Source organism: Sitodiplosis mosellana, unplaced genomic scaffold (genome assembly GCF_009176505.1).
Source record: "Sitodiplosis mosellana isolate CC-2019 unplaced genomic scaffold, AAFC_SMos_1.0 Smas_scaffold_6226, whole genome shotgun sequence".
NCBI lineage: Eukaryota > Metazoa > Arthropoda > Insecta > Diptera > Cecidomyiidae > Sitodiplosis > Sitodiplosis mosellana.
Window position 1 is genome coordinate 20,737,544 of NW_022601467.1, and position 12,179 is coordinate 20,749,722.

The 12,179-nt window shown below is 38.2% G+C and overlaps 3 protein-coding genes across 15 annotated transcripts in view; 2 read left to right on the forward strand and 1 right to left on the reverse strand.

The window, feature by feature from the left end:
* The window catches only part of LOC129578779 (uncharacterized), a 66,290-nt gene extending 57,844 nt beyond the window's left edge, over positions 1-8,446 (reverse strand). For 4 of the 13 annotated variants that reach the window (XM_055467879.1, XM_055467876.1, XM_055467874.1 and 1 more), the window contains exon 1: positions 7,769-8,363. The gene's annotated coding sequence lies outside the window, so the exon portion shown is untranslated. Of the gene's footprint in view, positions 1-7,768 lie in introns of all 13 variants that reach the window. The other 9 variants (XM_055467878.1, XM_055467868.1, XM_055467867.1 and 6 more) reach the window with 6 other exon arrangements.
* The window catches only part of LOC129578778 (mediator of RNA polymerase II transcription subunit 14), a 310,854-nt gene that overhangs the window by 269,945 nt on the left and 28,730 nt on the right, over positions 1-12,179 (forward strand). The window lies entirely within an intron of this gene.
* The window catches only part of LOC129578805 (uncharacterized), a 298,644-nt gene that overhangs the window by 257,735 nt on the left and 28,730 nt on the right, over positions 1-12,179 (forward strand). The window lies entirely within an intron of this gene.

Sequence of the window (12,179 nt, forward strand, 5' to 3'; positions counted from 1 at the left end):
ATCACAACGCGCGATATATTTCAATTTGATATCACGATGTATAAATATCATCATGGCCTTTTTGTGCTCTCGAATCATTTTCGTATAATATTTATGGCTCAGCCGAGAGCATGAGATGGTGCAATATCGATTTTGATAGAATTAGACATTCCTGAAGTAAACTTTGCTATAAATTAATGGCTTCCGCATTAATATCATGCAGTCGCAATGGCATCAATGTTTCCATCAGACCGGCATCATACATACTGGAACAAGAATAGAGAGTGTAGAGAGAGTGAAAAATAGAGAGAAAAAAAGGATTTCTCTTTGCACAGAATGGAAAAATAATCATGATTTATTCAATGTAGTCATATTCATGGGTTTTGAATTACGTAAGCGCGACTAAATATATTGCGCTCATTCAAGGATCGGGCTTTAGGATTGGGCTTGAGCGCGCGTGAGCTCATATACACCATTCTGACCGCAGAAAAGTGAGTGTTGCACAGGACCAGTGCCGCAGAGACAGACAGAGAGTAAGCGAGAGGAAAAAGACAGCCCAGAAATGGAAGAATCTGGAATCGTAAACGCGTTTGTGATTTTATGCAAAGTTAAATGGCTTCAATAAACGTCGTTTGTGCGATGTCAGCGTATCGTTCTGTAAGTTAATTACATTATTTCATAGAAATGCGAACTACGCGCAATTAGCCAAGAATAAAAACGTATTTTTCACTTAAGAAGCAGCAAGAAAGAGGGAGAGAGTGCGTGTGTGAGTGAGTGAAGGGAGCAAAGCCTTCTTTATACATATATACTTTTTTGTTGATCGTAATAGCTTAATGCCCACAAATTTCATTTTAATGCACATTTTTAATGTGGCCGAATAAATGCTTTTTCATTTATAATTTCCACGCAGACATTTCGCCGAACGACTTTCGTTTCGCTCTCACAAAATAAAGTAAAGCAAATTCATTGCAAAATGGCTTAAAACATCCATAAAAAAAGAAGAGAAGATTCTGCAAATAAATGCAAGCAGTCAGCAATACAGTTGTGTTTGATGATGGCTTTGGCTAGTACCGATTGTCATTACGATGCGCTTGATTTTTCCGTGATTTGAACATATGGTGAGTGTATGTGGTCCGTCCGTTCGTTCGTTCATTTTCGTTTGTTCTCTATACGAGTAAACTTGTTGAGCATGGATGAGAGACGAACCAATTTCGCATCGAAATCAATGAACGGCCACCAGAAGGTGCAAATATAGTCGCTACATTTTCAACATGCTGAGTATGTCTGTTGTGTTGATTAAAAAAAAAAGTAAAACGAGCGTTGGGCTTATGATTCACCCGGTTGAATACGATGTTTATTTTTTTATTTCTCCTCTCCTTTTATTTATGAATGACCGCCACAGTTGCAGTTTATGAAAACTGGTTTTGACTCATGCAGTCAGTCGCCGGTCGCGCTGTGATTTTTATTCACTCCTCTTCTGCATGTGGTTTTTTTTTGCACTCCTTGAAAATGTGTAGCTCAACAAAACTCATTTTCATTAAACACACATACATACATACGCACATACGAGCTGAAGCGCGAGAATGCAGTCATCAGTTCGGAAATGTATTTAATCATTATCCTCTATTCTAATTTATTCATGTCCAGAAATGGATTTGTTCACTTATGCCATTGCATTTTGTATATTGTTTTCATTGCTTTCGATGATTTGCATATAAACACAAGCGCAATCGGAACATCGAAAATAAATCCAATAACGATTGCATTGTCCACAGAGAGAGAGAGAGAGAGAGAACGGCTCTTTGCATGGTACTTTGCGAATTGATTGGCTAAATGAAAAATAATACGGAGGATTGGGAATGCAATCAATTAGAAAACGAAATTTACATTTAAACGTGACACATGCACCTCCGTTGCTGCTGAATTGATTGAGTTATAAACATCAAAGTCAAACGGATATGGTGTCGTCTCTTTTTCCATTTTACCGCTTTCTCCCTTTCACTTCATTCGCTCTCCTCATTTGCAAAGGCATTTTCGAAAAGTTGGAAATTTGCTCGCCACATTTCCAATGTCAATGCAAAGGCAGAATGCCAACGCCAAAGCTTATTAAGATTTACACGATATTCCGTTATGTTCTGGTGATTGAATGTGTGTGTTTTTTTGGTATGTTATTTTTTTCTGCTTTGTTTTGGTGTGGTTTGGCTTAGTTTAGTTTGTATTTATTTCAACTTATTTGTTTTGGAATCGACAAAACATCAAAAAGTATCAACTCTCACTCGATCGAATTCAAATAAATGCTGCTTTCACACATACATCCACGAACCAATTGAATCGAAATTGACTGCATGAAACATGCAAACCCAACCGAATCGCATTTAGAGCCGAGAATTTAATACCATGAGTGATATGACACACATTTGTGGTGTAGGTTTCTAATTCTACTCAAATTCAAGTGGGCATTTATTGCATTAAATTCAGTTTACCACTAAATGAATTGGCATTTTATGCGTCGTTTTCGTTTTCATTTGAATCACCTCACTCACACACACACACACACGCACTCACAACTGATTCTTTTCCCATGTTTTCATTCGTATCGAAATCATTTGATATCGTTTGATATAGTCATCGGAACATCACCGCCGAGTTCAGCTGGCGCGTAATTAACCTAACGAAGGCATTTGATGTATTTTCACTTTGTGTAAACTTGGCATTTAGTTAATGCCATTTACTTGTATGCATATGTCATTCGGATTGAAGATGGCCATAAATCAGTGTGAAATAAAGCGGGCAGTTTTTTCTTCGTTTTTTTCGTTTGCTTATTTCAATTCAATTTCAAATGGATATATGGGCAAGAGAAACGGATAGTCTCAGGTCTGTCAACATTATGATTAAAATCCATGTGCATTTTTGTTCTAATTCTATTTCATTCAATTTTATTGGAATAATTCAATGAACTTGTCTGCATCGAAAATACTACGTGCTCAACAGTTCATCTCGGTATTTATTTGTGATGGCATTTGTGTTGCGATATGCACACATAAAATAGTTCAGTATGCACTGTATGTAATTATTCAAAAGAGACGCTGATTGTACTTTTGTTTGCCTACAATCGAAATAGTATGGCGATAGTGAGTGAGTGAGAAAAGCTTTTACAGTTGGACGATCGAGCGAGAGCGAGAAAATCCAAATGGATTATGTGTGCTACCGCACCAAATGCAATCAAATCGATGAAATGCGTTTTTCATACGCGATTATGGCTGGAGCTTGTTTACTCATCGGCTCGACGGAGCGAATGTATGTTCTCGGTTTCGGGTGTGTATTGTTGCCAACATTCGCTTGCCGCCGTTTCGATGATGCAGAGAGCATTTCACAATTTTATTTTGATTGTCATGTTAAAGGCGAGCCGGGCATTTTCAAACCGCATCCCAATATCATTTCAATCAATATGATATGATGAACGTGATCAATGAATCCGAAATGAATGGGGCGTTTTGTCTGCCTCGTTTCAGCCAGCTTCTGCATACACACCAGGCACACACATACACAAACGCACGCACTCTCATACTCCATGCATCTCGCCAGAGATGCGTGAATAATTCGGAAAGCATTTCGCTCGATTCGGTTGTATCGAAGCATAGAATCCAAGTTTGCACGAATCTCTATTGTCCTCATTGGAATCTACAACAACGGCCATAGTTCGATGTGATCGAGTTATTAGCGAAAAGTTTGAGACTAATCCAAACTCATTGTGAGTCATGAATAAATAATATTCGGTACTGTACAAAAGGTAGAGAGAGAGGGAGAGATGCGGTTTGGTGTTAGAGTCCACCTTTTGCAAATTTGATGAGCACAAGGTAAAGGCTCGATGGAGTGAAGGATAAAATCGAATTATGAATGTAATAAATGTGACAGATTCGGTGCGCGAACGAAAATTATGTCTATTCGTCTTTTTTTCGGACGCAAAATGAGGGAAAAATCAATCGAGTGATTGAATGAGTGAGTGAAGTTGAACAAATTTGAGTTGCTAAGCTACCTTTTTTTGCATTGATGATCAAACACTTTGTCGACAACAACGATGACGAACATTCGAATGTGAATGTCTCAACGCCATTGAATGGTATTCGGGAATAATATCTTCCGCTTTGTGGTTCTCTACTTTATCAGCCATCTTAGTAGCGAAAATTGCTCACAGTATGCTGTTCCGTTTCATGAAAATTGAAGCGTTCGGCATGGGAGACGATAGCAAAGAACATGCGAGTTCGTGCGATAAGGAAGTAAAATTGAAAAGACCGAAGGAACCCCCCTTCAAAATGATTTGTCTGCGTTTCGAATCAAATCATTGTGATAGTAGTGTTTATGTGGCACTGTGAGCGTGTTTTCCCCGAGCCACAAGCAAATGGTAAATGTTTCCATTTACTGTGTTCGCTGTTGTCGTCGTCGCCATACGGAAGTCTTGCTACTTGCTGATGGTTCAATGGTTTTCGGGTACCAAAACAAAGCCAAATCATGTGCACCCGATTTTGTGTATTTTCTTCTCGTTCTCTCTTTCTCTCGTTTCTGCTGTTGTTGTTCTGGTTTTCTCTCTGGTACGCCATTTGTATCATCCACTGTGCATGATTTTCTTCATTTGGCCCATGCTTCAGCCTCTGGCATAGTGCGTAAACACAACACCGTATTTATATTTGGAGTGTACGCAAAACGCGTCTCGCTCTCACTCTCTCTCTCTCTCTCTATTTCTCTCTCTCTCTCTCTCTCTCTCTCTCTCTCTCTCTGCGTTTCTCTCTGTTTATCGCTCAATGGCTGCCTGGTTCTCTCTGTATATATACTCATTTTATTGGGTTAGTTCTATTGGGAAGGTGCGTGCATGTATGCGTGCGCTCACTTTCTATTGTCACATTTGTTCCTGTTGTGTTGTTATTTTTGGTTGCATGTATTCGTAGCTCGTAGTAGTTAGCACTCGCAAATATTCCGCCAAAAAAAATCGATAAAATCTCCCTGCACATTTCGTCTGGTTCATAGAACGCTGCTGCTGCTGCTGCTGCTGCTGCTGCTGCTGTAACATGCTTGTGTAGTACTTTGCTTTTGGTTTTGCTTGTGCCTTTTTGTACATCACACATCTTTGTGCTAACATTTACGGCACCCGAAACAGAGCACACAGTAACTTAAAGTATGTTTATATCTCGTGTGCGTGTATAATTCATTTCACATCATCGGTCGATGTGATGCGGCTCACAATTTATCTCCTTGCTTGCCGCTCTTTCGCTCTCTCGGTCGCTCTTTCGGTGTGTGCAAATATGTGAAGAGAGTTTCATTTTAGACAATTTGAAAAATGCGAAAGGAAAGATGCCAGCCAGGAAAAAAACCAGAAGCACACTGAAGAATGGATGAAAAAAGAACATCCACGGTGCATAAATACACGCACCGCAGCTCATCATCCAACACATGTACGCATTCAAAACCGAAGGAAATTGACTTTACGTTATGCCCGTAGATTTGACGTCCATTGAACGAGGAGGAAAAAAAGCAAACATTCTGCTCCGAAATTAAAAAGATGAATCGATTTTTTCCCGATTTATACGATATGTTTTTTTTCGGTATATGTGTGTTTACAAATGCGGTGTTCCGTTCTTTTCACTCCTTTTCTGCTCATTCGCTATATTTACCGTGTGTTGTCACACTGAAAATACGGTGTTTGCCCATAGGGTTGATTTGGATATTGGTGCATCTTTCGGTTGGGTGACGTTTATTGAAGATTGAAGCCCCTTTTCGTCATCGATATGAGAAAATATGACAGAAAAGGATAAATGAATCCAAGTGACAGAGAAACAGAGAGCGAGCGAACGAACGAGAATATTGATTGAACCGATGTATTGTCTGAATAAATCGATCAATGTAGCCTGTCTTCAAATGTTTGTATATGCTGAATATTTAATTTGTATCGGTAACGTCCATTGATTGTCAGACGCTGGTTTTTCCATTCATATCATTATATTTTGATTTGATTGCGGCTCATAAATCGTTTTAATAGCCGAAAAAAGTAAACGAAAGTAAATCGATTGGTGCAGCCGAATCGGGTTGTCATTTTGTACTTTTAATTTAATTGACTGTGTCTACTTCTCTCTGCATGACTAGCGCGCGCTCGATTGTAATGCATTTGAAAACAAATTTCCACATATCGGTACATATGTACTACATGGCATACACAAACACACAAAAATGATAGACGACGCATTGCGAGGTGAAAACCAAATCGAATCACAGGTAGAAAAAAAAACCAAACACACCAATCGAAAATGCAGTGAGTTTGAACGAGTTTGTGTTGTCTGCATCATTAAAACGGCAATTATGAGGCTTTCTTTAATGTAACAACAACAAAGTCGAAACAAAACAACAACAACAAAAAAATCACATAATTAAACCACGAGAGATATGCGATATGCTATGATACCTTGTAATTAGTTATCGAGACGATCATCATGTCGGAAATTGCCTCGGTAAATGCATGTACGCACACACACACACACACACACACACACACAAAACATTACACATAAACATGTATCAAGTTGGAGAGCTGCTTGCTATGTGCTGAACAAAGTGTGCACATTTCATATTTTAATTTATTTGATGAACATTTGCAAATGCACCATTTAAATTATTCTGGAAATGTGTTATCGTACACACACATCAATTTATGTGGCCTGGGCTCAAGTGTCAAAAGACACCAAAATGATGATGATATGAAACGAAATAATGATATTAAAAAAAAGAAAGAAATCAGATACTCATTCACAACTCAACAGCATACACGACATGCAGAGCGAACGAGCAAGCGAAATTCCACAAAAATAAGGAGCTGGCAAATGATGATCGTTTTGTGACGATGTCATTTCGAAATGAAAATTTATTACTCTGAAAAAATATGTTTTGCAGCGAATTAATGTGAAGCAGATCGTCGAAATACACGATGTTTCGGTAGAGTGTCAATAAACTTGCCACAATCAGCTTTGGAATCGTACATATTTCGTATGCGAGAGAGAGAGAGAGAGAGAGAGAAAAAGCCCAACATCAACAGCAATAATGACAATGATACGGCCGATTACTCTCGCAGTTTTGTAAGAAATGCGTGTGCTATTCTGAACCTGTATTTCATTGATGCCATTCTACTCAAATGAATTGCAGTGTGTGACAATTTTAAAAATAGAATTTTTTTTTCGTGTTGTCGATGTCGCGTTTATGCAGCATCGAATTTTCCTGATTATCTTGCGTCGTCGTGTTTTGCAGACGCCAATCTTTATAAAACACACACACACACATTCTCTATCGCAATTTCGCAACCGAAAACGATGCACGTTCTTTCCTCAATTTATTTGTTAATCCAATGAATTTTTCAGCATGGAAAACGTTAGGCAGCACATTTACTTTTCGAACGAAACAAAAAAAAGTTCGATATTTTTATCGGTTGCGCAAACAGCTGAGCCAACCAATTTACCATATAACGCAACGCACACTGAAAATTCGTGTCATAAATTTCGCAGTCACTCGACGAAACTTGGCCAGACTTCTGAAAACATTCTACTACAAGCTCCTTGTTTCTCTACCTGGACAATCGGCAAACACGCATTTCTCTAATGCGAACCAACCAATTTCAACCTTTTCTGCTCGCGAGTCTCGTTAGTACAAGAGAAAAAAGTTATGAACCGAGTTCGTAAGCCAACCAATCAATTCATGTGTATAATTGTATTTTATTTTATGTTACTTCTTCTGTAGGCGAGAGTTTTCTTACCGATTTCGTCCAACAAATCAATTGGTAAACATGATAATTCGATGCACACAATAAAAAAAAAATAGTCGGCTCTTTGGGTGCGACGCCCTGTTCGATTATTTCACTCAATTTTAAGCAAATATAATTTGCAAAACAAAACAACTTATTCACAATTCAGTTCGGATGAATGAAAAGCAGAATTAATTTCTTTTTGGTCTTTCGATTGATATTGCTTTCTTTCAGTATGCTGTTTCTTTACTATAATCAAACACCACACTAGGTTTATGTTTTTTTATTCCCGTCTCATCTTCGTTTGAATGTTTTAATATTTAACTTTTAATTGTACACGATTGATGAAATGACATGCACAATAAAGTTTACTCAAATCGATTTTCAATCGAATCCGATCAATAAATCAATGTAAAAAGCGAAAAAAGCAAACGCAAAGTAAAAAAAATAAAAGAAGAACGCACAGTGTGTAAGATTTTATGTTGTTTGTCGAAGCGATGCGAAAGAGTGAATATATCGTTCAGTATTGTCGTCAACGATGTATTCGTACCAACTATTCTCTTAGCGAGTGTAAACGTTGTGTCAGTGGCCGCGGCCGATGCAACTCTGAAAGTAACGAAAAAAAGAGACAATCAGTTCCAAAACACAGACAAACACATCAACACACAAAGAACAGTTCTCTCTCTGTCTGTCAGTCAACGACATTGACATTTGCCGAAAACAGTGTGAAGTTGGCCACAACACTAGGACCATGTACGTTTTTTCACCGATTTTTTTTAATATATATAAATCGGTTTTATTTGAATTTATTGTTACTTAAGACAATTTGTACAACCAAATACCATTGGATTTCATTTGAAAATGTTCAATTTTTTTTTTGACAAAATATGATAATTCGTAAAAAGAATAAAATAAAGTTCATTGACTGCCATTGACAACAACTTTTCACTTCACTCAGCAAGTCGAAGTTCAGTGAAGACACCCAATCATGGGTTGTTGCATATGATGGCAAATTTCCGAAGCTTTGCACTATAAGTTTCAAAGTTCTTTTCGGTTGGTGTTAGAACTAAGTGGAACTTTGAAGCACCTTTTCAACTTTGTACTTTTGAAAAAGCACAGGACATAAGCATGGCTCAAATTTTCCAATAAGATTTGTTTCTCCGTTTCCAATCAGATTCGTTTGATGTTATTTTGAATAAAATTACAAGCTATTTTAATTTATACGTTTGGCTTTGAATCAAGTGCTCCCCGGAGAAATTTATTTGATAAGTTTAAATGCAACTGATTCATTCAGGTAGACTGGCTGTTCCATTTTATCGATATTGCACCATTTTTTCCGTCTTTATTTTCATCATCATCATCTTTATCTTCAGCGCAGCAAAGGAAAAACAAACGTGAAATCAAGTGATGAAGTGAAGGAAGTTAAATCAGAGTCGGTGAATGGATTTCTGGATTGATGCTGTCGTCTTACGACTCTGCCTCCTTCTCTCTCTCTCTCCCACACGGTATAAACGTAAGAAAGTAATTTTAAATTAGTTTTTCATCAGAGCGACAAATCGATGTTAATCCGTTGTGCATTTGTTTGTCTCTGGCTAGAGGTTTTTTTTCCTGTTCTCTTTGGATTCGTTCGACGGTTTTTTTTCCACGTTGTCACGAAATATAACCAAGTCGAGAGAAAAAAAAATGGCTCTCCACAAAGTGGCAGAAGCAACAGCGGCGGCTGGAAATATTCTAACCTTGCAAGCAATGCCATGCGAGCGAAAGAAACAGTTAAAAGTCTCATAAGGGCGACAATTGGATTTGAGTCTGGTTATGTGTCGTTGCAAATAGGATGAAATTGCTGTAATTTAATGAATACATACAACATCCAGGCGGCAAATAAGTAGGGCGCACTGGATGCAAAGCAAAATAGAACGACACAAAACTCGAGGTAGAATGACAATAGCGATTCGAGAGAGGGAGACATAGAGATAGATAGAGTGGGACATACACGTATGCGTGTGCATGTGGTAGCGCACATTTGTGTATCATGTGTTGTTGTGTTATATACATTACATTGCGACAATTCGTCGGTTTGACATCGTCGCTGTTGTTGCTGCTGCTGCTGCTGCACGTTGCTCTATTTGGATGTTTTCACTTCAATTCGAAACTTGTGTTAACTCACAATTTGATAAATATCCCTGCGTGCGATAGCAGTTAATTTCAATTTGCCACCCGTTGTTGCGCGTTTGTACTAAGCATTTTTTTTCTCGTCTTCATCACTCACCAGTCAGGCCAACTCACGCCTTTGTCGTTGTAAATAGTAGTAGTAGTCAATAGTTGTGTGTGCATTTTTATTCGAATGAGAGCGATAGCGACGAAAACGACAGAAAACTTGGGCACATCGAAGAAATTCGGCGCAAAATGCAAGAGCGCCAAAGCACGAAACAAAAAAAAAACAGAGAAAGAAGGACGGAAAAAAGGGTCAACGCTGACTTCCAATCGATTTTGTATAGATGAAAAAGGAAAACATGCGGATGCGGGAATCCAATCGAGCACACAATAATCAACGAATAGAATTAACAGGATATCGCCATAATCCCAGTTGATTAAATTTCGTTTCGCCATCTCTTCAGCTCACTCTCGCTCTCTCATGCACTCACTATTACAGCTCGCTGTGAGTTCACGTCTTTTGTGTTTATACGTCTTGCGTTTCGCCTAAGTTAATTTCCGTATACTATTAGAATTGATATTTTCGGAATGAAATTATTTTCGTCGTTTTTTTTTCAAATATCCTTTCATCACTCACAATTCATCTCTGGCCGTTCGTGCTTTTATCATTTTTCATAGCTGTTTTGCGCGGATGCTGTTGAAATATGCAGTTTTCAATCGACCGACGGAATTTTCAAACGAAAATAGCCGAACATTGACTTTTACCTTACTCCCGCATCATTTTTCTCTATTGTTGTTGGTCTTCTTTATTGTTGATTCATTACACAAGGGTAAACCACCTGTAAGCTGATCTTTCGCTGAGCGTTTCGTTGGCCCGCCTTTTTTCTTAGTTTTTTTTCTGCTTTTTCGAATTTATTCGTTGTTTGGTGGTTTGCTTTAGTTTTGTTTTTTTCGCTTCTCTCCACATTTTTGTACAATAACAAAAGTTCATCTTCATTAACATTGAAATGGTGAACTGCGCGGCATGCACTCGAAATTATATTTAATTGATTAAGTTTCATCAAGTGTTGTGGAAAAACCGGACTAATTAGCTTCAAGACAAATTAATCTAAAATACGTTTTTATCTCAAGAGAAAAGTAATGCGATGAAAGGAACAAACGGACGGACGGACGGACACACAGGAGGATAAACGGAACAGAGGGGGGAAAGTGAAAAAAAAGAAAATCAAAATGAATGGAACCGCTTTAAATTGAATGTGTACGATGTGTATTCTCACTCATAAAATTCCGATTGAACCGATTGAGAGGATTCACATAATGTTTGCCATCAGTTCAGACTGGACTGGACGGTACTATGTGAGTGTGTGTATTAAACGTTCGTCACGGTACAAAATGCACCCTTAAATGCGTGTTTGCGTTTACAAATATCATATCATTCGCTTTAACTTCCACTTATTAGTAGTGGAGTACAAATAAACATGAACCGAGAAGAAGAAGAAAAAACTCTCATACACACCGAGAGTGAGAGAGAGAGAGAGAGAGAGAGAGAGAGAGAGAGAGATAAGAAGCGGCGAGAGTGCGACGAGGGGAAAAAAGTTGAGGCACAATGAACAAAAAAGGAAACAAATCCAACCAAATTCCATATGGCATCATGCTTAAGTATTTAAGCGAGTGAAAGCTAAATACTCATGCGACCGGTGGTATACGTATAAATGGACAGGCCAACTGTGGTCATCAGCAACTAACATGCAAATATGTATTTAGTTTTGAGAAAATCAACCCTGAAATTGTTCAATCCACTTTACCAAGCCATTTCCAATTTCCCAAAGGAAATAAAAACAAAACAGAAGAAGCAACAACAAAAACATATCGAACACTAATAATATGGAAGAAAAATACCAAGTAAGAGACACAGAGGCGATCGAAAGAGAGACGAACACAGCCACGGAGAGTGGTTCTCAGAGAGACAGTGGACAGGGTATTTTACGAATATAAATATAATCCACTTTGCATTTCGCAAGTTGGAACAAAACGCACACTCAAACGCACACAATATTCGTGATGATGTTTTTGATTGCGGACCATCCATCGATGAGTACACCTCCTTTTTTGAGTGTCTGTAAAATACTCCGTTTAAATAAACAAAAATATCGACGAACACCGAAATGGACAGCAAATGGACGACTCGTTGAAATTTGCTCATTTCATTCGGTTTCATTTTCGAAGGATCCTTCCGAAGAAAAAAAAACACGATATTCGAGAACGTTGAGAT